Source organism: Gorilla gorilla, chromosome 10 (assembly GCF_029281585.2).
Source record: "Gorilla gorilla gorilla isolate KB3781 chromosome 10, NHGRI_mGorGor1-v2.1_pri, whole genome shotgun sequence".
Classification (NCBI taxonomy): Eukaryota; Metazoa; Chordata; class Mammalia; order Primates; family Hominidae; genus Gorilla; species Gorilla gorilla.
Window position 1 is genome coordinate 130,729,880 of NC_073234.2, and position 24,732 is coordinate 130,754,611.

Here is a 24,732-nt window from a genome sequence, read left to right on the forward strand (position 1 = left end):
TGGATAAGTTCTCAAGATCTTCTGTATAACATAGTGCCTGTAGTTAATACAATAATATGTACTTAAAAATTTGTTAAAAGGGTGGATCTCATGTTAAGTGTTCTTAACACACACACACACACAAACACACACACACACACAAAGGGACACAAGAAAACTTTGGAAGATGATGGATCTGTTTATTACCTTGATTGGGATCCACATTATTTGGGTATTATTGCCACTAAAATATTACTAGCAAGGTGGTACTTTTTTCCATTTTCCTCAGTTGATTTTGCCAGATGATTGTGTTCCAGTTACTTCTTCCTGCAAGAATAAGGACAGTATACACTAAGTTTATTTTGTTATTGTTGCTGTAGTCTTTTCAGATGAGATGAAAAAGTCATGAACTCTATCAAATCCCAGATTAAAAACAGCAACAACTAAGAAGTCTCTGTAGAAGTTTAAGTGATGTGAATTCTAAAAATTAAAGAGAATTTTTAAGTGTAATTGCTAGAATCTCAATTCATTAAAATAAATGTAGTTTGAGATTTGGTATCATGTTACAAATTGGGAAGCTGCTGTCATGTTGTGACTAATTTAATATTCTTGGAAAATAACATTTTTGTGGAGGGAGAGAAGTGCTGATTTTCTCATTGACTTTGGCGGGCGGAGGAATCCAGAAAGTGGGATATGGGTTTCCCATTCTTGTTCCCCCAAAATGCCTGTATTACCTCCAAAACTCAGTGAGAAAATGACCCACTTATTTGAACCTCAGATCTCCCATCTACTCTTCAAGCAGTGTGACCTTTTTTAATATAGTATATGTTGGAGTTTAAATATAAGGCTTCTCTTGAGAAAAGATTTCTGCTGCTAAAAGCAGGTTGATCATCTCAATGGTAAAAACACATTTCCCCCTTGTGGGACTCAATAAAACTATTTTCAAGTTTAATGGAAAAAATAGGCTATAAAATTGTTCTGTTTTTCCTGAATAATTCTTTCTGATGGAAAAAAACAGGGTTATTTGTCACTGATCTAAACCACGGTTTTGTATCTTTCAGGTTTATAGGAAAATAAGAAGCTCTCTCTCTCTACTCCCACCTCAATGTTACCACCCCCAAGCAAAACCACAGTCCATTTTCCCTGTTGAGGGCCCCATGTATGATGTTAGAAAAAGGATCTGGCTGTCTTCCCTTATGTCTGTTTCAAAGGTTATGGACATAGCTCTGGTTTCTCTATTTCCCTGAACATATCATTATTTAAACACCATGCATGGATTCATGTAAACCAGTGGCTTTTAGCTCTCGTTTTATATCCAAAGCCCCTGGGAACTTTAAAAAAATCTAGATTCCCAGACCTCATGCCAGATCTACTGAAAGAGAACCTCCAGGGGTATGTTCTGGGCATCTTTAAGAAAGAGCAACTTAAGGATAGTTTTCTCATTCTTCCTCCTGGAATCAGAGTATAGTCAGTATCATGGAGGGAAGCTGGCTTCACCATCTGAGCACAAAAGGCTGTTCATCACCCACTTAGACACCAACAGGTGGGCATGTCAGGAGGCCCAGGAGCTCCTGAACATGCCCTTTCTCTTCATGCACAGGCCCTTTCAGGGTCAAAATACTCTACTGAGCACCATCTTGGTTCCTTTCCTCCATACCAGACACTGCCTAAGACAGGTGACACTCCTGAGGAGAAAGGTTATGAACTCCTAAATTAGCATCTTCCAAATCTACTTATCCTGTGCAATGCCCAGTGGAAAATAGAGCTCTGTGGTTAAGTTCAGGATATGCTACTAGCACCGAACCGCTTTTAAGAGCCACTACGCTGGTGCACGTCTGTGGTTCCAGCTACTCTGGTGGCTGAGGCTGGAGGATTCTTGAGCCTAGGAAGTTCAGACTGCAGTGAGCCATGATCGTGCCACTGCACTGCAACCTGGGTGACACAGTGAGACTCTGCCTTGGGGGGGAAAAAAAAAAAAGAAACAACCAAGAGCCACTATGCACTTGGACTCTAAAAAATTCTGCAATCAAGAAATCTGTTTACTGAGCATTCCCCACCTGTATTCGACTACGGTACCCTTTTCTATTAATATCCCTATCAGTATCTGAGAAACACACTTTGCCAAATGTTGATCCTGACTATGAGCTGCTGGATATAAGGTCCAGTGTCCCCTGATGCCTTACTCCTCAAAGCAACTGGAGAAGGAGAGGAAGCAAGGCAGAGTCCAGGAACAGGAAAGACATAGTTTGGCCGAGGGGATTTAGCAGCCTGATAGTAATCAGAGAACTTGAGTGTAATTGCTTGTGTTGCTTTCTGAAAGCATCTCAGCCAGGCTGGTGGTCCAACGTCCAAATTAGCTAATGGGGACAGGAGGGCTTTACATGTTTAGAAATGAGGGCTTTTTGGATCAGCACTCAAAGATACTCCAATTTTTTTGAAAATTGCCATTTTCCTCTTATATCATGATTCTCAAACTTTAGCTTGCATTGTCTCCCCTGGAGGCTTACGAAAACACAGATTGTCAGGTTCCACTCCGGGAGTGGCTGAGGCAGCAGGTCTGGAGTGGGGTCAGAGAATTTGCATTTCTAACAAGTTCCCAGGTGATGCTGATCTGTTGGTCCGGCGACCACACTGAGGATGACTGCTTTAGGAAGTAACGAAGTGCAACAGAAGAAGGGAAGGGGATACAAGTGATAGACAAAGAGGAAACCGAATAAAAAGAAGAAAGAAAATATAAAAGAGGAGTGGGAGAGAAGACAGGGAGATAGTGAGAATGACAGGAGAACAAGGGAAAGGGGAGAGAAAAAGCTGGGAAGAGAGAGGAAAGCTAGGAAAAGAGGACCACAATAGAAGAATAATGAGTAAAAGAGAAGAAAAAGGGAGAAAAAGGAAGAAGGAGACTGAGCTGCTTGCAGACTTGCATAAGGGTTCCCAAGGTGTCAACGTTCGCATCTGGGAAAGGACCAGTGGGAGTTAAGCTTCCTGCATCTGTGGGGACACCTACCATATACACAGCGACAACTTCCGCATCCATATTGCTTGTGGATATGCCCAGGTTTCCAGTTCCCTGGCCTCAGCTTGGTTACACCAGCTGCTTTGGAAGCAAACCTGGCTCCAGTTAAAGGAGAAAGCCATGAGAAAGGAGGACAGAGTTCTCATGTCCTTATTTCCCCATCCTGACCTCCTCCCCTCCTGGGTCTTGTCAGATCCTGGATTCCCTTCTCAACTTCCCCTCTAACCCAGGACAGCCAACTGAAGCTGGGGCCAACTCTCTCTCCCCAGGGCTTCTGCTCCCAACTGCTGGCCTGCACACGTCCTCCAGCCGCCCCAAGACTCACCAAGCTCTACCTTTGGGGCTGTGCTGGTCTCCACCCCCAATGTCAGACAAACAAATGGGATCTTAGGGGTCCAAGGAAGCCCCACTGGGGGTTGCTGATAAAATTCACATGTTGTCCCTTGGGCAGTCTTCAGGGCTAGGATGCATGCATCATGAGAACCCAAAGCCACCTCCACGAGAGGAAATCCTAGTGGGTGGAGAGGAGCCAGGGCTTGGCTATGCCACCTCATTCAAAAGAGGTGCACAATGGCCCCTGGAGATGGACTCTGTTGTAGCAAGAGGTGGATAAACAGGCCGAGGAATTGTGGGCTCAGCCTGGGAATCAGACTGAGATGGCAGTACCTCTCTCCCCTGGAGGTGCAAGAAATCCTGGCTATAAATCAAGGAAATTAAATAGAGTGCAGGGCTTAGGGTCATTGCTCAAGCTCCTAATCCAGATCCCAGAGTTGCTGAAAGGATCACCACGCCCAGCAGCCCAGAAGGAGGGAAGCTCTGTTTCACAGGCTTTCCGCTCCCCAGAGCACAGTGAGGAAGCTGGACGTGGTGGGAACTTCAAGTGCGTAAGCTGCTTCACCATCCCAGGGCAGCGGAATGTGAGAGCTGGAGAGGGGCTCACAGACCATCTCCTCCTAATGTTCCCCTTTTAAAGACAGAGAAACCAAGACCAGATGAAGAAAAGAGGAATTTGTATAAAGGCACAGAGGCATTTGTTATCAGCAAAATCCACAGGCAAATAAAATCGCAGGTGGCAACTGGAAACTGTGCCAGGGAGCAATTTACAGGTGATTTGCTTTGAGAATCATGAGGTCCTGCAGAACAGTAAGTGGGGATAGAGCAAAGTTCCAGGAGGCAGGACCCATCCTGACAACAAACAAGCAAACAGCAAACAGGTGCTTTTGCCTATCATACAGCTATGCAAGCACATGCATCACTTTTTACAATTTTTCAGCTTTTATTTTAGACTCAGGGGGTATATCTGCAGATTTGTGACATGGATATCGTGCACGGTGCTGGGGTTTGGAATGCAAATGATCCCATCACCCAGGTAGTGAGCATAGTACACAGTAGGTGGGTTTTCAGCCATTTTCCTTCCCTCCCCCGTTTAGTGGTCTCCAGTGACTGTTGTTCTGATCTTTATGTCTATGTGCATTCAATGTTTAGCTCCCATTTATAAGTGAGAATATGAGGCATTTGGTTTTCAGTTCTTGTGCTGGTTTACTTAGAGTAATGGTTTCCAGCTCCATCCATGTTGCTGCAAAGGGCATGACTTTGTTCTTTTGTATGGCACGCATAACTTTTTGTAAAATTTTGTCAAACATTTAGTATAAGTGGACAAGTAACTTGGAGAGAATGAAAATCTTACTTACCATGCAGATTAAAGAATGACTGTGGGTTTCTTTAGAGCATTTATGATGTGTTAGACATGGGGCCAAGCCCTTTACTTTAGTCTTCTCACTTAATCTCCACAAATGCCAGGAGGAACTATTTTTGTTGCTGCCATTTTTCCAATAAGGAGAGTGAGGCACAGAGCAATAATTGCTCAAGATTGAAATCTAGCGTCTCTGTGTTTTTTACTTCACTCTCCAATATGAGCATTTTTCAGTAGCAGAAATTATTTTTCTATGGCATCACTTTTAAGGATTCACCATGATTTCATGGTAGAGTGGACACAGTATCTTTGAGCACACAGGGTCTGTGCTCATCTCTGTGGCAGAGTTCTGCAAACTCTTTTTCTTAAAAGGGAAGAGAATACATATTCTTCGTTGTGCTGACCCTGGGGTCCTGTTGCAAGTACTGAGCTCTGCTGCTGTGGCACATGCAAGTAGCCATAGACAGTACAGAACCCAACAAAATTTCATTTGCAAAAACAGGAGGTGAGCTGAATTTGGCGAGGGGGCTGTAGTTTGCTGCCTGCACCTTGCTATAAGGTCTCACACCTAGTAAATACTCAATGGATACAGTCATTGTTATTGATGTTATCTATCAAAATAGCTTTAACAATATATGATAATAATATACATACATCTCTGAGCCAACTTCTCCAGTACAGACACAAAATCGTGGAGAACAGTGATTCTTCAACTTTACCGTGCATGAGAATCCATGGAACTTCTTAACAATGCGGAAGTGGCCTCATCTTCAAAGAACCTGACGCAGATAATCTGAGTTACAGCCCAAGAACTGGCAAAAAAAAAAAAAAAAAGAAGAAGAAGAAGAAGAATCTGCTATTTAAAATTAGAGCCCAAGAATTAATTGGCAAAAAAAAAAAAAGAAGAAGAAGAAGAAGAAGAAAGAAGAAGAATCTGCTATTTAAAATTAGAGCCCAAGAATTGGCAAAAAAAAAAAAAAAAGAAGAAGAAGAAGAAGAAAAAGAAAGAAGAAGAATCTGTTATTTAAAAGAGCATTCCCGGGTGGCCCTGATGATGGAGAACTGGGGTAAGCATGCTTACAAAAAACACTAAGCGTTTGTTTAGATGAATCATGGACTGAAAAGCAATGAAAGACGTCATGGGAAAGGCTGGCAGGAAACTCATGAGTAGGGAGGAGCCAAGTCATGTCCCTGGCAGGACAGTCCTTCAACCACTTTAGGGTGTCCCTGGAAGGGACAGTGACTAGATAGGCATGGTGGAGGGTTGAGAACAGCAGATCTCACTGGGAAAGCATCTACTATGTGCCAGGTGGTTCCCTTGGGTTAACTCAATTCTTTCAACAACTCTTACATCTGTCCGCTCCCCATCAGAATGCAGCAGGGAGGAGCAGAGCTTGCCTACCAATGGGCAGGATGCTGGTGTCAGGGTTTGTGTTCTTGCCACTTCTTCGCAGAACCCGCACGAAGATCTGGGAGTTTGGGGCATGGAAAAACTGGGACACAGAGGGTGAACTGGGCTCAGAGTGGAGAAGGGACCCATGGGTGTTCAAGGCCTCAAGACCCAAATAGGTCTGGAGGAAAAGAGCCTGGCTTTCCAGCCAGCTCTTGATCATGTTGACTGGCTGATTTCTCAAGAGTCCCAAGGGGAAGTTCTCAGATTTCCAATTCTAAGCAAGGGAATAATGGTTCTTAGTATCAAGGTCACATGACCCACTCTGCAGCACACCTGTATCAGGATCCAGAGCCCGGTGCCTGAGTTCTTGCTGTGGTTTGGCAAAGAGATTCCTGCTACTTCAATTTTCACTGAATGGCCACCCCTGAGCATGCAGACGAGGCTTGATAAATTATAGCTGAATTCCCCTGGTGCCCAAATCTTTTTTTTTCCTCATTTACAGTGTTTTAGCACTGACAGTAATAAAAGCAAAAATTGTCACAGGTAGACACTTTCTCCATTGAAAATGATTTAATCTTCCCAGCATTCCTGTGGTAATCATGTGAGAATTAATGCATATTTCACGGAAATTTCACATCTATCAAATGTTATACTCATTTTAGAGATGTGGAAATCAAGGCTCAGGAAGACTATATGATGTTTTTCCTCAAATTGTAAAGTTATAAGTAGAGGAGGCAGGATGTTAATGATACATTTAACCACCGTGACATGAGCCTTTTTAGTTTCAAAACACTCACTCATGTATGATTTCGTTTGCACCTTACTTACAGCAACCTGTGGCTCGTTCAATGGTAAAGTCCTGGTTCTCAAAAGTGATTTCCAGACCAGCAGCATCCACAGCGCTTGAACTTGTTCAAAATGCAAATTTATCGGGCTCACTGCTAGACCCAATGACTCAGAAATTTGCAGAAAGGGAGATTCAGAAATCTGCATTTTAACAAGCCCTCCAGGCTATTGTGATACAAAGTCACATTTGAGAAAGAGAGTGTAAGGAATTCTTTTTATAGATGAGGAAACAAACGGACAGAGAGGTCAAGCAGCCTGTCCAAGGTTGCAGAGGCAGTGGTTGTGGAGCTGGGCCTTAACCCCATTGTTTATGTTTTCTAATGAGAGAGACACCTGGGAGAAGCATTAAAATGCAGTTTCCCTTGTCCTCTCTAGACCGACTGACTCAAGATCTCCAGGGCTAGGGCCCCAACTTTGTCTTTCAGCAAACTTCCAGGTGAGTCTAGAGTTTTAGAATTCTTCCATAGTTCCTGTTGGACTATACTCGTGTAGTTATTTTCTCTTCCCACTGTCCAGTTCCCTTCTTTTCTTTCTCCCACATCCCTTCATTTTTTCCCCTTCTCCTATACTTGGGGCCTCTCTCCAAAACTAGCTAGTTGTTCATAACTGGTTTGTTGCAGAGAAACTAGAAGAAACCCAGGGCACCATGTCTTATACCTCTCCGTTTTTAAGCTGCTTAATAAAAAGTAATTAAAAGTCATCCACAAATATGTTTGTTGTTAGAATTTCAAACAGTATAGAATTTTAGAGATTTTTAGAGAGTAAAAGCTGTTTTTCTTATGATCCTTCCCAAAACCAGGCCACCCCCAATTACTGTTAATAGTTTAGCGTGTAACGTTCCAGACATCTAAATGTTTTATTCAAATAAATATATGCAGATACACACTCAGAGGATAATTCAAAACAGAAATGGAACTACACTATTCCTATTATACTGTGACGTGGCTCACTTAATAGATATTTTATACATTCCTTTGTGTGATTTTGTTTGTTTTTTATTTATTTATCTTTTTTAAATTTTACTTTAAGTTCTGGGATACATGTGCAGAACATGCAAGTTTGTTACATAGGTATACACGTGCCATGGTGGTTTGCTGCACCCATCAACCCATCATCTAGGTTTTTAAGTCCCGCATGCATTAGGTATTTGTCCTAATGCTCTCCCTCCCCTAGCCCCCCATCCCCTGACAGGCCCCCGTGTGTGATGTTCCCTTCCCTGTGTCCAGGTGTTCTCATTGTTTAACTCCCACTTATGAGTGAGAACATGCAGTGTTTGCTTTTTTGTTCCTGTATTAGTTTGCTGAGAACGATGGCTTCCCTGCAAAGGACATGAACCCATTCTTTGTTATGGCTGCATAATATTCCACGGTGTATATGATGTGCCACATTTTCTTTATCCAGTCTATCATTAATAGGCATTTGGGTTGATTCCAAGTCTTTGCTATTGTGAACAGTGGCTCAATAAACATATGTGTGCATGTGTCTTTATAGTAGAATGATTTATAATCCTTTGGGTATATAATACAAATAAATATAGCATATTCTTGCTAATGGTTATAGAGTATACCACTTTTGAAAGTATATGAATGAGTTGAATTAGTCACGAATAGATGGTCATTTTTGTAGCTTCCTATTTTTCACTATTGTAAACAGCATGACTCTAAATATGTGCTTGTACATATGCTTTTGTTTGTTTGCTTGTTTTAAGACAGGGTCTCACTCACTCTATCATCCAGGTTGGAGTGCAGTGGTACAACCTTGGCTCACTGTAACCTCTGCCTCCTCGGTTCAAGTGATTCTCCTGCCTCAGCCTCCAGAATAGCTGACATTACAGGTGTATGCCACCACACCTGGATAATTTTTGTATTTTTAGTAAAGATGGGGTTTCACCATGTCGGCCAGGCTGGTCTCAAACCCCTGACTCCATGTGATACCCCCACTTCGGCCTCCCGAAGTGCTGGTATTACAGGCATGTGCCACCACACCCGGCCCATATGCTTTTTTGAATCTGTGTAGTCTGAAAGGTGAATTGCTTTGGAGAGAAAATACTGGGATTCAACCTTCTGTCCACTTGGCAATTTTCTTCCATTCTTTTCCAGTCAGAGTTTTCTATGCCTGGGAGGGTAATTGACACAGAATGACAGCTACTATTTTCACTGCTGCTTTTCCTTTTTACCTGCTTCTGGGGAGTAAGGGAGAGTTGAAAACTAAAATGGATGTACTCTCTTGCCAAAGTGGGAAGATTGTCATGAAGGCCAGCTCAAGCTTCAAGACAAAAGCTACTAATAGTGCTCTTGACATCATTCTTAGAGAGAAAGAAGATGCGCTTACTGATTGAAAAACTTGGCAGTTTTTAGCAACAAGGAAAGTTGGTGAATTTTCCCAGGTTAAGTGTGAAACATGACAGAGCTTGGGTGAGCTGCTCTGACTCCTTATTCATTGTTGCTATTTTCTTTTTTTTTTCTTTTTTTAAATTATACTTTAAGTTCTGGGATACATGTGCAAAACATGCAGGTTTGTTACATAGGTATACACGTGCCTTGGTGGTTTGCTGAACTCACATCTGAACCGGTCATCTACTCATTGTTGCTATTTTCTATGAAGCCCCAACCCCCTGTGATTTCAGTATAAACACCATACAGCCACCCACACCCCACCGGCTCCCTATGACTCAGTCACATACTCATCCCCGAGTCATTAGAGAATGGAAATCATGAGCAAGATCTGGCTTACACCCAGGGAGTGACAAAGCATGTCCAGAAAATCAGGGATTCCCCTTCTGCCAAGGAGGAGCGAGTGGAGACAGCCAATTCTCCATGGTCAGGAGGGGGATGTTTCAAAACTCCAGGCCTCTGAGGTTGGCAGAACTGCATGTTGTTTTGGGAAACTGTGCATTGCAGCAATTGTGAGAGAACAGAACTGTCTTCGAGGCAAGAGAAATAACAGAGCTGAAATAGACCATGCAGTAATGGTGAACTGTAATCTCAGGTCTCATTGGTGCCATGCTCTTAATTATAAATAGTATTTGAAACCCATTTTTCTCCCTCTTTAATGATAACAACTAAGTTTGTTAAGTAGTTACTCTGTTTTAGGCACTGTCCTAGGGAATTAGAATACTATAAGTATTTTGGACAACAATTTGATCCTCAGGACAACCCTTTTGATAGGATTATTGTGATCTTCACTGAAAATTGAAGAAACTGAGCCTCAGAGGCTAGACAAGGACTTTGTTACACAGTTAAGAGAGTGTGAATCCCAGGCTTTGTGAAAGATTAAAATAAGCACAAAATAAAAGGTTCCAATGCATGTTACAAATCATTACTGAAAAAGAGCAAATGCATTTAACCTCAAAGTTAGCTCGCAGTTTCTGAACATCAAGAATCTGGAAGCAGCTTAACTGCATGGTTCTGCTTCAGAGTCTCTCATGACATGGCAGTCAAGTAGTCAGATGGGCTGTCATCTCATTTGAAGGCTTGACTGGGGGAAATTCATTTCAATGCTTATTCATGTGGCTGTTGGCAGGAAGTCTCAGATTCTCACTATGTAGGTCTCTCTTCAGGGCTGCTCCCAAAATAGCTCCCCCCACCTGCCCCCCGCCCCGCCGTGATCAGTTGAAAGACAGAGAGGAGAGAAGAGAGCAGGGAGGAGGGAGAAGGGAGGAAGGAAAAAGGAGAGCAGGAAAGGGGGGGATGGGGGAGAGATAATATACCTGCAATTTCTTTTGTTATCTAATCTCAGAGGTGAAACACCATCACTTCTGCTGTATGCCATTGGTGAGACCAACCGTGGTATAATGTGGGAGGGAACTACACAAGGATAGGACTATTAGAAGCTGGTTACCATAAGAATACATCTCTCAGCTAGAAAATCTTTGTGGTCTTCATGTGAAACAACACACCGAGGACCTAGTATCCTTTATTTTTTCTCTCCATCCATCACTCGGACCAATGTCAAATATATACAATTGGAGGGAACATTTCTTGCCAAAGAATGAGGAGCTTCTATGTTGATTCTGCACGGGAATATCACCCGATAAACTTTGTTCCTGTCAACTCAGTCTCCTCAACAAATAGGCAGGTGGCATTGTCTTCCCTTTTACCACCTTGAATCAAGGATGCTGGTTATTCTAACTCCAATTCCATCTCAAAAGTTAATTCTCTACCTTGCTCTGCCCTCTTTGTGATACACGCAGACTATGAAACTCATGTTCCCTTACCCCTGGCTTTCAGTTGGGTTTGACCAATGATAAACACCAGCAGAAGACTGAGGGTGGCGAGAGAGAGAGAGCTTGGGTATCAATGCCTCTACTCCCTCTCTGCTTCTGTATTATATATCTGAAAGGGTTTGTGGCTCCCCATGTCTACACCACTCACTAGGTGACCTCACCTCCATGGCTCCAGCTTTCACTGGACCCCAAGGGTCGTTTTCCTCCCACTGCCCCTTGTGTTCCAGGGTTGGTGACAACTTCCTGCTGTTAGAAGTCCCTGATGGTGCTTCATCATCCATTTCTGGTTCTCCTAACTCAGCTCACAATTCTGTAAATAGCCCTTATGGAAATGTCTCTCAGTTAAACAGCTGAACGCATTTTTTTTTTTTTTCTGCTGGGATCCTGGCTCCATAGACAATGAAATGGGCTCTGACTCCCACACCTTTGTTTCTTCACACTTCAAGACGATCCTTTAAACATGTGTAAGTGTACAGAAGGGCATAAGGCTCACTTTCGTAAACATGGGATTTGAGAAATCCCTCGAGACATATTATGGGGTATGAGGATTCACATGGCCCCGACCACCACATCAACCTCGGAGAACCTTTTTGAATCATCAAAAGTTTTATGCATTTTAAATGTGGAATGCATGAACGTGGGCTTTAAGAGGATTTCCAGTGGATGATTACCTAGGACACTGAAATGTGAGGAGCTTGTTGGCAGGAGGTCTCTTCCTCATCCCCCAAATCCCACCTCCCTACCAAAACCAATCACAGCTTGCAATTTGAGTTATGTAACACTGTGTATGGCCTCCTCTTTATTATAATTTCCTCATAGGAATCTTTATTGTTTTTTCTTTCTGAGGAAAGAAGGTAGAGGAAACCTAAGTTTAAGAACATCCCTTCCTTAGACGAATAAAATGTAGTAGTCTTCTATTACTGATCATGTCTAAGAGAAAAGAAAAATAGCAAAGCTGGCAATGATTTTGCAAATCACTCCCTCTTACATTCATTCATCCATTCACTTATTCATTCCGAGATCTGTACCTTGTGTTAGGGAGGTTCTGAGGGTGCACAAATAAATCTGATGGGGTATCTTCCCTCAAGGAGCCCACAGTTAAGAGAAATTAAGCAGACAAGAGCAAAACAGTCAAAGTAAAGAAGAGCTTTGTGTCATTGTATTTGTTTGTTTGTTTTTTAAATCTAGACTTTCTCTCTTTTCCTCTACCACACAAGGTCAAACTGAGGGCGCATTCTTCCACGTGCTGTGTTCCATAAGAGTAGATTAAATAATTAGGATGATTTTGTTCATATTTAAGAAGCCATTTCTCAGGCGGGCTTTATGGAGGAGGGGTGGAGAATGAGGGCACAAAAACCCGGGAGAAAACCATTCTAATTAAACCATACCTCCAAGCTAAAGGAAATCTCTATTTTTTTTAATTTTTTTTATTAAATAAGCAAACAAAATCCTCTCACTTCCCCTCTTTGGTGAATCCTTGCTTCACGGCGGTTCCTGAAGTTACAACAGTACATGGGACCATTAGTCCAATCACCACCTATCAACTCAAGCTGGAGGAAGACAAATGAAGCTTTCTCCCTTTTTCCCTACACAACTTTAACACCACAATTACAGATGTACACATCAAGGTAGGAAGATTGTTGTTGTTGTTGCTTGTTGTTTGTATTTTGATAGAACTTCTTTTATCTTTTGTTCTTGGAATCTAAAAGATCTAAGGGAGTTGACCTGGAAAGATATTTATACTTTATTGGAGAATGGGAAAAGTTGTTTACTGAAAGATATATACAGTTTCATCTCACTTTTATGGGCATATAAGTGCATGCCTGTGTGTGTCTGGGTGTATATATAATACTTGAGAATGTACAGAAAATGTGGATGAATATAAATTAAAAGGTAGTTTTCGTTTTAGGTAACAAAATTGCAGATCATTGTTATTTTTCTCTTTGTGTTTATATGTTTTTTTCAAATTTTTAACCTTTTAATATTGCTACCACTTATGGAATACTTGCTATGTGTTTTCATAAGTGCTGTTTACATCCATTACCTCATATAATCCTTTCAGATACCCCACGGAGAGGGGTCCTATTACTGTTCCCATTATGCAGATCAAAAAAGTGAAGTCCAGAAAGATTAAGACTCTTGTGTAAGGTCACAAAACTCATAAGTTGTAAGTTTAAGATTGGATCGGCCGGGTTCTGTGGCTCACGCCTGTAATCCCAGCATCTTGGGAAGCCAAGGCGGGCAGATCACGAGGTCGGGAGACCGAGACCATCCTGGTCAACGTGGTGAAACCCCATTCCTCCTAAAAATACAAAAATTAGCCAGGTGTGGTGGCGCGGGCGTATAGTCCCAGCTACTTGTAAGGCTGAGGTAGGAGAATCACTTGAACCTGGGAGGCAGAGGTTGCAGTGAGCCGAGATTGAGTCACTGCACTCCAGCCTAGTGACAGAGCAAGACTCCATCTCAAAAAAAAAAAGGGGGGGGGGATTGTGTTTTTCATGTGAAGATATTTTTTAAAACATTATCTAGAGAAAGAACTATGGAATTAATTCCTAAGAAACCAATTTAGAGAGTTAAAGGGAAGGGCAAAACTCACACTCATTTGAAAACTCCCTACCACATTTTCTAGAAGCCAAGTTGTTTGGCTAAAGCTCCAGATATTGGTGTGGTTAAAATGAAGTGAGAAAAGAGCAGACCAGCAAAGAGCACGATGCCATTTTTCTAAGAGAGAGAGTGTTATATTTTCATCTAAGATGATTTTCATTATAAGATTCAATATTGATTTGATGTCCTCTTTTATTTAGAGGGGTATGAGATGAGTGGTGTGAAATATTAAATATATGTACCTATCCTTTATTTTAAGATGTGTCCTGATCTCAGACATCAGGAGAGCATGTGTGTACCTTAGAATCAAGGAATACTCGTGGCAGATAATCTTTGCAGAAATAAGGACCAAAGTCCGGGCATGGTGGCTCAGGCCTGTAATCTCAGCACTTTAGGAGGCCGAGGTAGGTGGATTACTTGAGGTCATTCGAGACCAGCCTGGCCAACATGGTGAAACCACGTCTTTACTAATAATATATAAATTTGCTGGGCGTGTTGGTGGGCACCTGAAATCCCAGCTACTCGGGAGGCTGAAGAATTGCTTGAACTCGGGAGGTGGAGGTTGCAGTGAGCCAAGATTGCACCATTTCACTCTAACCTGGGCGACAGAGTGAGATTCTATCAAGAAGAAAGAACGAAAGAAAGAAAGAAAGAAAGAAAGAAAGAAAGAAAGAAAGAAAGAAAGAAAGAAAGAAAGAAAGTAGGTAGGTAGGAAGGAAAGAAAGAAAGGAAGGAAGGGAAGGAAGGAAAGAAGGAGGGAGGGAGGGAGGGAAGGAAGGAAGAAAAGAATGGAGGGAGGGAGAAAGGGAGGGAAGGTAGGAGGGAAGGAAGGAAGGAAGGAAAGAAAGAAAGAAAGGAAGGAAGGGAAGGAAGGAAAGAAGGAGGGAAGGAGGGAGGGAGGGAAGGAAGGAAGGAAGGAAGGAAGGAGGGAAGGAAGGAAGGAGCAAAATATTCCAAGGAACAAAATATTCCTTATTATCTCTGCATTTCCCATGTTTTCTACATTGAATCCTTATCACTTTTGTCATAATTAAAAGTTTATTTTAAAGACAAAGTAATTGCACTCAAAAACATCTTTCTGCATTATACCCCATCTCTCATTATACCCCTTTTCTTTGTACGAACCCACAGGGGCAGAGATCTGTAGACCTCTCTGTTCCTAGAAGGGTTAAGCTATGTTTCTGGAGACCACTAGTATTTGACCTACAGCTGACCCATTTTACAGATGAGAAAAAGAAGAATCAAGTCAAATACAAGTTAGAATTCTCAGCCCCTATATTTTAGCAAGGGTCTTTTTGTTGTCTAACAACCTACTTTATAACCCCAAGAGGGTGGTGGATAGAAAGAGAGATATGAAAGGGAAAATCTCATAGAACACCCCAAACAAAAGCAAAGTAGAGAAAAACCTCTTGGAAGGTGATACTAGCTACAATGTTGCTGGAGTAAATATCCAGGGCCAGTCACTTGGAGACCTTTACTCTCCTAATGTAACTCAGTTCTATTCACTTTTCACGTTTGAGTGTCTTCCTCATTTCCTCACCTGTATATCTTCCTTGCCCCTTATAGCACCTCCTTCTTTCCATCTTCAAGTTACCATGGTTCCTCTGGCCTTAGCTTTGCCCCACACAATCTCTCTGTACAACCTTTTAGCTCCCAAACTTCCCTGTCACCTCCACTCAGTGTCCTCCCAGCTAACTTACAGAAAGAGAGAGAATTACATTGGCCTGTTCACCTTCATCTGTGCCAAGTAACACCACCGGTGACAGCTCAGCTGAAAGGCAATCTATAAAAGACTTCCACTGAGTCCATGGTGATCCTTATTTCCTTGTATATTGACACCATTCATGCATTTATGGGATCATTCATTTATTCATTCAACAACTATGTATTGAGCACCAACTCTCTGGTAGTTCTAAGCACTGGGAATATAACAGTAGACAAAACAGGCAACAGTGACACAGTGTGTGTAGGGGGGTCAGGCATTAAATATGATATGTATGTAAATTACATAGTGTATTTGATAGGAATAAACAAGGCAGAGTGAAGTGGAGGGGGAGGTATTAGGGAGGTTATGATTTTAAATAAGATGGCCAGAATAGGCCTCCCCAAGGTGACATTTGAACAACAATTGGGGGTAAGGGAGTATTCCGTGACGCCATCTTGAGAAGGAGTTTCAGGCAGAGGAGGCAGTGAGTGCAAAGGTCCTGAGGTGGCAATCATGCCTGGTATGTTTGAGGAGCATTATGGGAAGTCTGTGCCTCTGGAGGAGCGTGAGGAAAAGAACTGTGCAGGAGATGAAATCAGATACCCCCCAGCATGTGGAGGGTAGGTGGCCAGGTAGAGCCTGTGGGTCATTGTAAGCAATTATTTGGGTTTTCCCCTCCTTAGTCTAATGAAAAAGAATATTTCACCAAAGCACTTTAAGAGCCCCTCTTTGCACATGTGTGGAGGTGTTAAAAACAGAAAAAGGCTACAACAACTTTTCTTTGGGGGAAGAAAAGCTAAAATCATTACGCAGATAAAGTGCATAGAAAGTCCCAGTTGTGGTGCTGGCACGTGTACACACACATATACACATGTATGCGTGCCTGCTCTCTCTCTCTCTCACACACGCACACACACACTGTCCTCCCCGAGAAGTAGGGGTGATATAAATAGAGACATGGCGACGGCGAAGGTGGCAGCCTGGAGCCTTGGGCTGAGGTCGGATGAAGCCGCGGCACTAACGCTAATGAATTCTGATGATTTGGAGCGGTCATTAAACTAATAAGCCCATCTCCAAATTAGCACAGCGGTTGCAGCCAGCGAACATTTAATCAGGCCACCTTCATTATTTTAGACATGGCACACTTGGCGAAAGTGGCTGTAGGAGACGAGACTGGGGACCCTCATCTGATAATTTTATCACTTGCCTGCCAGAGCGTGAAGGAATCAGCGTGATGAAGTTGCCCTGTTGGTTTCTTTCCCTGCCAGAAGGGAATGCCAGGGAAAAGCAAGCCTTCGTCTCCTCTATAATTACATGATCCCCATCTTTTTAAAAAATGTCTTGTGATACATTCATGATTTCCGATTTTGAATGTATTCTTAGAGTTTTGCTATTGGTGTCTATCTTCTAAAGAGCTTCTGTGCTTCAATTCCTCCCATTCTCTCTCCACCTCCCTCTCCTACCAAAGATTGATCCAACCCCTGGCCCAGCAACCCCACCCTTGCAAACCTCAGCTCAGACAAGGCCATGCATGAGGAAGGAGGGTGGTGGGTGCCCATGGAGATTTTCAATTCCTCTCTTGAAATTTCTAGCCACACTCTCTTTTACATATGCCCTAGCATTCCCTGAAATGCCACCTTTTCTGGGCCAGTTTGTAATCTCTGTGGCCTGGTCAAAGATGAGGGTGACCAACTCACCTTGGGTTTCCTGGGACTTTTAGCACTGAAAGTCCCATGTCCTAGGAATTCCTTAGTCCCTGGCAAACTGGGACTGCTTGTCCCCGTGTCAGAGATTCAGCATCATTTCCTTCTCATAGTGGGCTTCAGTTTTTTGAGTGTAGTTTGGGTTTATGTGGTTGTTATTAATAAAGGATGAAATGCTGTTTCCCATAAGCAGCTCTCCCTCTCTCTCTTTCTCTCTCTCTCTTCCCCTATATTTCTTCTCTCTGATTCTGTCTCAATTTCTTCCTCTCATTAGGAAGATTAGATGAGTTAACGCTCCATGCATGGGAAAGTTCTGTAAAGATAATTGCATCCAACCCCTTGATTTTAAAAACAACTCAAAATCGACATCACAGAGTGCATGGGGCGGGGCTTTCCCAGCCGGGAGGAGCTGCATGTGGAAACTGAGGCTTAGAGAGTTAAATACCGCACTCAGGATGCCGCAGGTTCATCCTCGGTGGTCCCTTGCTTCATCCCCAGGCCTGCCTGACTCCAAACACTGCCCTGGTAGGCACTGTCTTCTATGGCCTTAGGGAGCCACTTAACTTCAGTTTCTCCATAATACAAAAAGATAAATAATCCCTGCATTTTCTTCCTCACAGGAAGATTTAGGGTGGAATGAACAAACATACTATAGATGGTTCTCTCCAGGAAAAGCAAGTGGTGAACAGTCTAATCATCACTGTGTTTACCCAGGTCCTTTCCCTGGGGTATTCACTTTTCTCTGCCTTAGATAGAAAAAGAAAGAGTGTGTGTGTGTGTGTGTGTGTGTGTGTTTTGCGTGTGTGTGTGTGTGTGTGTGTTTATTAGCTACTGCTGAACAATTTCTCCATAGTTCTCAGAGAAAGTGGCCCTCTGTAGGCATAAGAGGGATAGAACATTGATCCTACAAAAGCATGCAAAGCTAACAGCTGTTCTTACCTTTACAAACACTTCTTTCAGGCCTGGGGAGGCCTCCTGGTTGGAGGATCAGGGAATTAGGCCATGAAGCTGCAGAAACAGGGCAGAAGAAGAATTAAGTAAATAAACATGCCATTTGAAGGTGATTAAGTGGTTGACAGGAACCTCATCGTGGGTGGGTTAATTGATCAATATTTACTGAATCCTTACATTAGAGGCCATCCTGAGTCTTTAGAAGATGTCGTTCTTGCTGCAGAGGTAATGGAAAAGATCTTTAGAAAGCCAAGACTCCAGTCCCGGCATTTGGCAATCTATACCCTTTCTGAAATGATAATGCCCACGATCATTTATTGAGCATTTACTAGGACCCATGATGTACATTACTGAATGTGCATTATTGGTAAATATATATAATAGATAAATATACATAATATATTTTATTTTAAAATATGCATCATGAAGTGTATGTTATTTTTACTGGATTCTCACTGTAATCTCTATGAGAAAACTGAGACTCAGAGAAGCTAAGTGACTTACCTGCTGGAATGCAGGCTTCTGCGTACACTTCTCAACTTCCACGGATTCTGCCTCCCTTCGCCTGAGTATCATTCCAGATAGGCTAGAGCAGAACTCTGGGATTCTTATTATGTGCACAGATCACCTGAGGCCCCTTATGAAAATGCAGCTCCTAGATCTGGGTGCAGTGGCCCATGCCTGTAATCCCAGCACTTTGGGAGGCTGAGGTGGGTGGATCGTTTGAGGTCAGGAGTTCAAGACCAGACAGGCCAATATGGTGAAATCCTGTCTCTACTAAAAAATACAAAAATTGGCTGGGCATGGTGGTGCAGCCCTGTAGTCCCAGCTACTCAGGAGGCTGAGGCATGAGAATCGCTTGAACCCAACAGGCGGAGGCTGCAGTGAGCTGAGATCTCACCACTGCACTCCAGCCTGGGTGACAGAGTGAGACTCTGTCTCAAAAAAACAAAAACAAAAACAAAAACAAAAACAAACAAAACAAAAAAAATGCAGTCCCTGATTCAGCAGGTCTGAAAGAAGGGTCCAAAATCCTGAATTTCTAACAAACCCCCAGATGAGGCTGATGCAGCCAGTCTGCAGGTCACTCTTTGAGTGTCAAGGGGCTAGGATTTGTGGCAGTAACAAACGTCCCCCAAATCTTGATGGATTGAAATAACAAGGGCTCATTTCTTGTGCATGCTACATGTTCATCACAGGCTGGCTGAGGGCTCTGCTCCATGCCATCCTCACTTTAAGAATAAGGATAATGGAGGAACTATCATTTGGAATACTGCCATTCTCAAGAGCAGAGGAAAAAAGTTCTCTGGTGGATCTCACACTGGCATTAAATGCCCATCAAGAAGTTCACAACTCATTGGCTAGATTTAATCACATGACCCTAATTAACTGCAAGGAGATCTGAGATTGTCTATTACATTTGGGAAAGATGAAGAGCCAGAAATATTTGATAAGCATCCGTAAAACCATCACAGCCTCCTACAAGTAAATCCAACAAGTGTTTACCAAGCACTGATTAAACAACCAACACTATGGGTGATATTCAAAAAACTCTTTGCTCCCTTTCTTGTGAACCCTGGCTACTTCAACAATAAAAAGGAAAAAATCTGAATGACAGTTCGAATTACATGCACACCAAAGGCACATCAAAAGTTTTGCAACTTTAAAATATGCAGTGACTACAAAGGGTCTTTTTGACTTATGCAAAATTTGAATTGCACAAGACTTTCCAAAATAAAAACTCTTGCATAAGCTGGGAGTGACTGTGTTTTAAATGGAGATCACTCTGTACGCACATTTTTGCATACTGTCTTTTTTTCTTATCATTTCTATATCTTGGATTTTATAGATGACATCATTTTCTCAGGCTGTAATATTCTATGATGTATTTAACCAGTCTTTTTTGTTGAATATTCAGGTTCTAATTTTTTTGGACATTATATTTTTTTCTTCTTTAAGAACACAGTACATCATTAACTCTAGTCACTCAGTTGTAAAGCTGATCTTCTGAATTTATTCCTGTTATCTAATTGAAATTTTGTGTCCTTTGGCAAACATCTCCCCAACAACCACACCCCCTCCACCAGCCCCTGAAAACCAGCATTCTACTTTCTGTTTATATGGGTTAAATGTTTTTAGATTCCACATATAAATGAGAGATCATGCAATATTTGTCTTTCTGTGGCTGGCTTATTTCACTTAGCATAATGTCCTCCAGTTTCTTGCACATTGCCACAAATGGCAGGATTTTTAAAATAAAGCTGAATATTATTCCACAGTGTATATCTACCACATTTTCTTCATCTATATGTTGTTCTGTTAGTGGACATAGGTTGCTTTCATAACTTGGCTGTTGTGACTAATGCTGCCACGAACATGGAAGATGGGAGTTCAGCTATCTCTCTGACATGCTGATTTCACTTCCTTTGGATGTATAACCAGTAGTGAGATTTCTGGATCATATGGTAGCTCTATTTTTTTTTTTTTTTTTTTTTTTTTTTTTTTTTGAGACGGAGTTTTGCTCTTGTTGCCCAGGCTGGAGTGCAATGGCGTGATCTCAGCTTGCAACCTCCACCTCCTGGGTTCAAGCGATTCTCCTGCCTCAGCCTCCCAAGTAGCTGGGATTACAGGCATGCGCTACCATGCCCGGCTAATTTTGTATTTTTAGTAGAGACGGGGATTCACCATGTTGGTCAGGCTGGTCTTGAACTCCCGACCTCAGGTGATATGTCCACCTCGGCCTCCCAAAGTGCTGGGATTACAGGCGTGAGCCGCCACGCCCGGCCTCTATTTTTAATTTTTTGAGGAACCTCCACACTGTTTTCCATAAAGGTCATACCAACTCTGCTATTATTTGCAACAATGAATTAGCTGATGGCAAAATATTTCTGCATATTTATTTCTTTAGAAAAAAACACTAAAAGTAGAATCATCCAGTTAAGAAAAATGAATGCTTTTAAGAGTTTTGCTATGCAGTGTCAAAATGCTACCCTAGAGCTTATACCAATTCAGATTCCCATCAGCATTCTATGAATGTCCATTTCATCACACACTCACAAGCATGGTAAGTAGGTTTTAATCACAAATTTGAGAGTAAAATATGTTATTGCAATTATGGCTTGTGTTTCTCTGGTAACTAATGTGTGTGAATATATATAGTTTTAAATATTCATTAGCAAAATTTTCATTCTCTTTCACTTATTAGTTTATGTCCCAGTTCCATTTTATTTTCCTTTGGGGTTTTAGAATTTTGCTTATTCTATGACTGCTTTATGTAAAAGAGCACTTAACCCTTTGTTGAATATATATGTAGCTAAAATTATTTCCAGTACATCTCTTGCCTTTTAGTTGTCTTTTTAAAAATAAATAAATAAATAAATGATTTGGTGTAAGTGCTAAGGGAACAATTTGACAATATGTATTGAAAGCTTTTAAAACTTAATACTCCTTGAATAAGCAATTCCACTTATGGAAATTTTTCCTAAGGAAATCCAAATGAATCTGCCAAAATATTCAGGTACCTGATTAATCATTGTAGTGCTGCAAATGATAACAAAATGAGGTCTTTATTTAGTGAGACCTACCCATTCTTTCTTTCCTTGTGTTTCCTTTTTATTGTTTATATCAGTGTTATACTAAGAGACATAAAGATGATGTCATTTTACTATTCTTTGAAGTTTTCTTTTTTGCTTAATTAAAAATGGATAGATAGATAAAACAAACATGGATAGCTATATGATAGTAGATGATAGGTAGGTAGACAGATTAGATTAGATAGATATAGATAGATACACAGATAATAGGTGGGGTGAATGGATGGGTAGATTATCATATATATAATTATGTATATAAATACTGTGTATATAGATACACAGATACATATATGTATGCATGTATGTATACACACACACAGAGGGAGAGACAGAAAGGGGGAGAGAGAGAGACAGAGACAGAAACAGAGTCAGAGAGAGACAGAGAGAGAGAAAGAGAGAGCGAGAGAGATCCACTGGTTCCCTATATTGAATGTACATCAGGATCACATGCAGAGCTTTAGTAACTTACACAAGTCTGGGCTCTTCCTCCAGAAAGAATGATTCAGTGGGGTTGGGTGGGGCCCAGGCATGGAGGAAAGAGCGTGAGCAGTGGTACTAGGAACAGAAGCCAAGAATCAGAGAAAAAACAAGGGGGCAGCTGAGTCACCTCCAAAGCAGAGAGCTAGAGTTCAGAATGAGCAAGCTCCTGCCTAACTGAAAGTAAAATCCACACTCCGCCCAACGGCACTGAGGCTGCATTCCCACCCAGCCCTGGAGCATTGCTCAGAGCCCACCTTGTCCCAAGCTCCCCAGCCTCAACCCACCCAGTTCCCCTGGCTTTTGTTTCTGTTTCCCCAAAATGCCAAGCTGGTTCCTGTCCCAGGATCTTTGTTCCTGAGCTTCTCTCTGCCTGAGACATGGCTGTTTCTCATTATTTATTTAACAAAGTACAAAAGGCACATCCTCAGGGGCACCCTTCCTGGACCCTTTCTTTCAAACACCACCCCAGTTCCTCGTAACCAGGTACTTCCTGCCTCCTGACCACATCTTGGGGCTCTCTCCTCCATCCCTCTCCATGGCTCAGTTCTCTCCATCTCTTTCTCACCTAACCAGGGTGCCCGCTCACCTCTTCAGCTTCTGCTGTGGGTTGTCAGTAATTCAAGTCCATCAGGCTCATCTCCGGAAAGCACAATGGGGATGGTGTCACATCATCTTCCAAGTATGACTTTCAGTTTCTCTTCACCTATCGATGTGCTATTATGCCAAAAGCCTGTCTGCTGTCTTGCTCTCTCTGCCTTCAGTTGTATTGCCAAATGTGCCTTTTATTACCCTATCCTTGGTGTATGCCATTCTGGAGTGCAAGTAGGAAATACTGCACCCCGTATATGAATTGTTCCACTGATCCCTTGAAAACCTAGAGTGAGAATATATTTAATGAGGACCTACCATGTTCTAGGTATTGTGAAGGGCAATGAAGATTAAGATGCTCTTCTCCCATTAGTCAAGGATCTTTCAGGCACTCTTCAGTTTGCCACAGTCCCGGCGACTCCTTATCGTTCCCCTTAGTCTGCTTTACACATTTCTCACTCGCCATGTTCCTGTCGCCATTTGAGATTCTAATATTTGTTGTTGAAATTGTTAAGAAGTTTACAGCAGGTTTTAAGCAGAGATGTGACAGGGATCTGTTTTGTTATTTATAGGGGACATAGACATGTAAACACAATTCCAGTTCTGTAAATGTCATTAATCATGTACTATTTGTTGAGCACCTTCTATGTGCCTGGCCTGTTGAAATCCTGGGCACTGTTTTAGGTGCTATGACAACAGTAAGGCAGAATGCCTTAAGAATGTACCAGAGGATCCCTTTACTCACTTTGAGGATTCAGATGGATTTCCTGATGGAAGATGGTGACTAAAAGAGCGAAAGAGTCTGCAAGGGATAAAATGCTCCAGGCAGAAGAAATAGAAAATGCAAAGCTCAGGGTTAAGAACATGGGGAGTTTGAGGAGGTAAGAGCAGTTCACTAGGCAATGCAGGGGGTAATAGGAATTCAGAGTTTGGAAGGATAAATAAGGGCCAGTGGTTCCAAACTGCAGATTCAAGAGCCAGACGCTACCCTTCAAAATGTGTGTTTTGGGGCATTCATGTACTGTTGAAAAATATTTTTGAAATGGTTATCATTTAAAAATGGGCAGATTTCACATAAACATATAAACTTTCAACTTATATTTTAAATCGGGGAAAATCTGGTCACAGTGGACCCAGATTTGCATGTGTCAACTGTCAGCCAAGAACATATATCTTCTACTTCTTGTCTCTCTAATTTGCCATAGTCTCCACCCATCTCTACTGCTTCACACTTGTCTTCCACTTCTCTCATTTATATTCCCTGCCTGGTCTCTGCACACAGTTATGCTTCTGATACCTGTTGTTGGGATAGAGAAGTCAGCAGAGGCCAGATTCCCTAGACCCTTGAAGGCTGTTTTGTCTTTATCTTTAAAGCAATGAGGATCTGTTAAATCATTTGAAAGAGGGGAACAATTGGACTTTTGTGATTTGAAAAAGAACTCTCTGGTATATAATATACTCACCAGAAGACAGGACCTGGACTATTCATAGTAGTAGAATTTATAAGAATTCCTGGCTGGGGCGCGGTGGCTCATGCCTGTAATCCCAGCACTTTGAGAGGCCGAGTTGGGCGGATCACGAGGTCGGGAGTTCAAGACCAGCCTGGCCAACAGGGTGAAACCCCATTTCTACTAAAAATACAAAAATTAGCTGGGCATAGTGGCATGTGCCTGTAATCCCAGCTACTCGGGGGGGCTGAGGCAGGAGAATTGCTTAAACCAGGACCCGGGAGGCAGAGCTTGCAGTGAGCCGAGATCACGCCACTGCACTCCAGCCTGGGCTACAGAGCGAGACTCCATCTCAAAAATAAATAAATAAATAAATAAAATAAAAATCAAGAATTCCTAACTGAAAACTTCCCAATGCCTGTTAACAGTAGAATTAAGAAATAATTGAATAACTGTGGCCTATTCACACAATGAGTCCTATGCAGAGATTAAAAAGAATGATCTACAACTA

At 42.1% G+C, this 24,732-nt stretch overlaps 1 long non-coding RNA gene across 2 annotated transcripts; it reads right to left on the reverse strand.

Annotated features, from left to right (window-relative positions):
* Nucleotides 1-190: 190 nt before the first annotated feature.
* Nucleotides 191-22,850, reverse strand: LOC129525639 (uncharacterized). Of its 2 annotated transcripts, none has more exons than XR_010129269.1 (4): nt 22,772-22,850; nt 18,101-18,169; nt 5,405-5,497; nt 191-306 (listed from the first exon to the last, which is right to left on the reverse strand). It is a non-coding gene; the product is annotated as an uncharacterized lncRNA (long non-coding RNA). The 2 variants fall into 2 exon arrangements; XR_010129268.1 differs by having other exon boundaries at nt 5,340-5,497.
* Nucleotides 22,851-24,732: the final 1,882 nt, after the last annotated feature.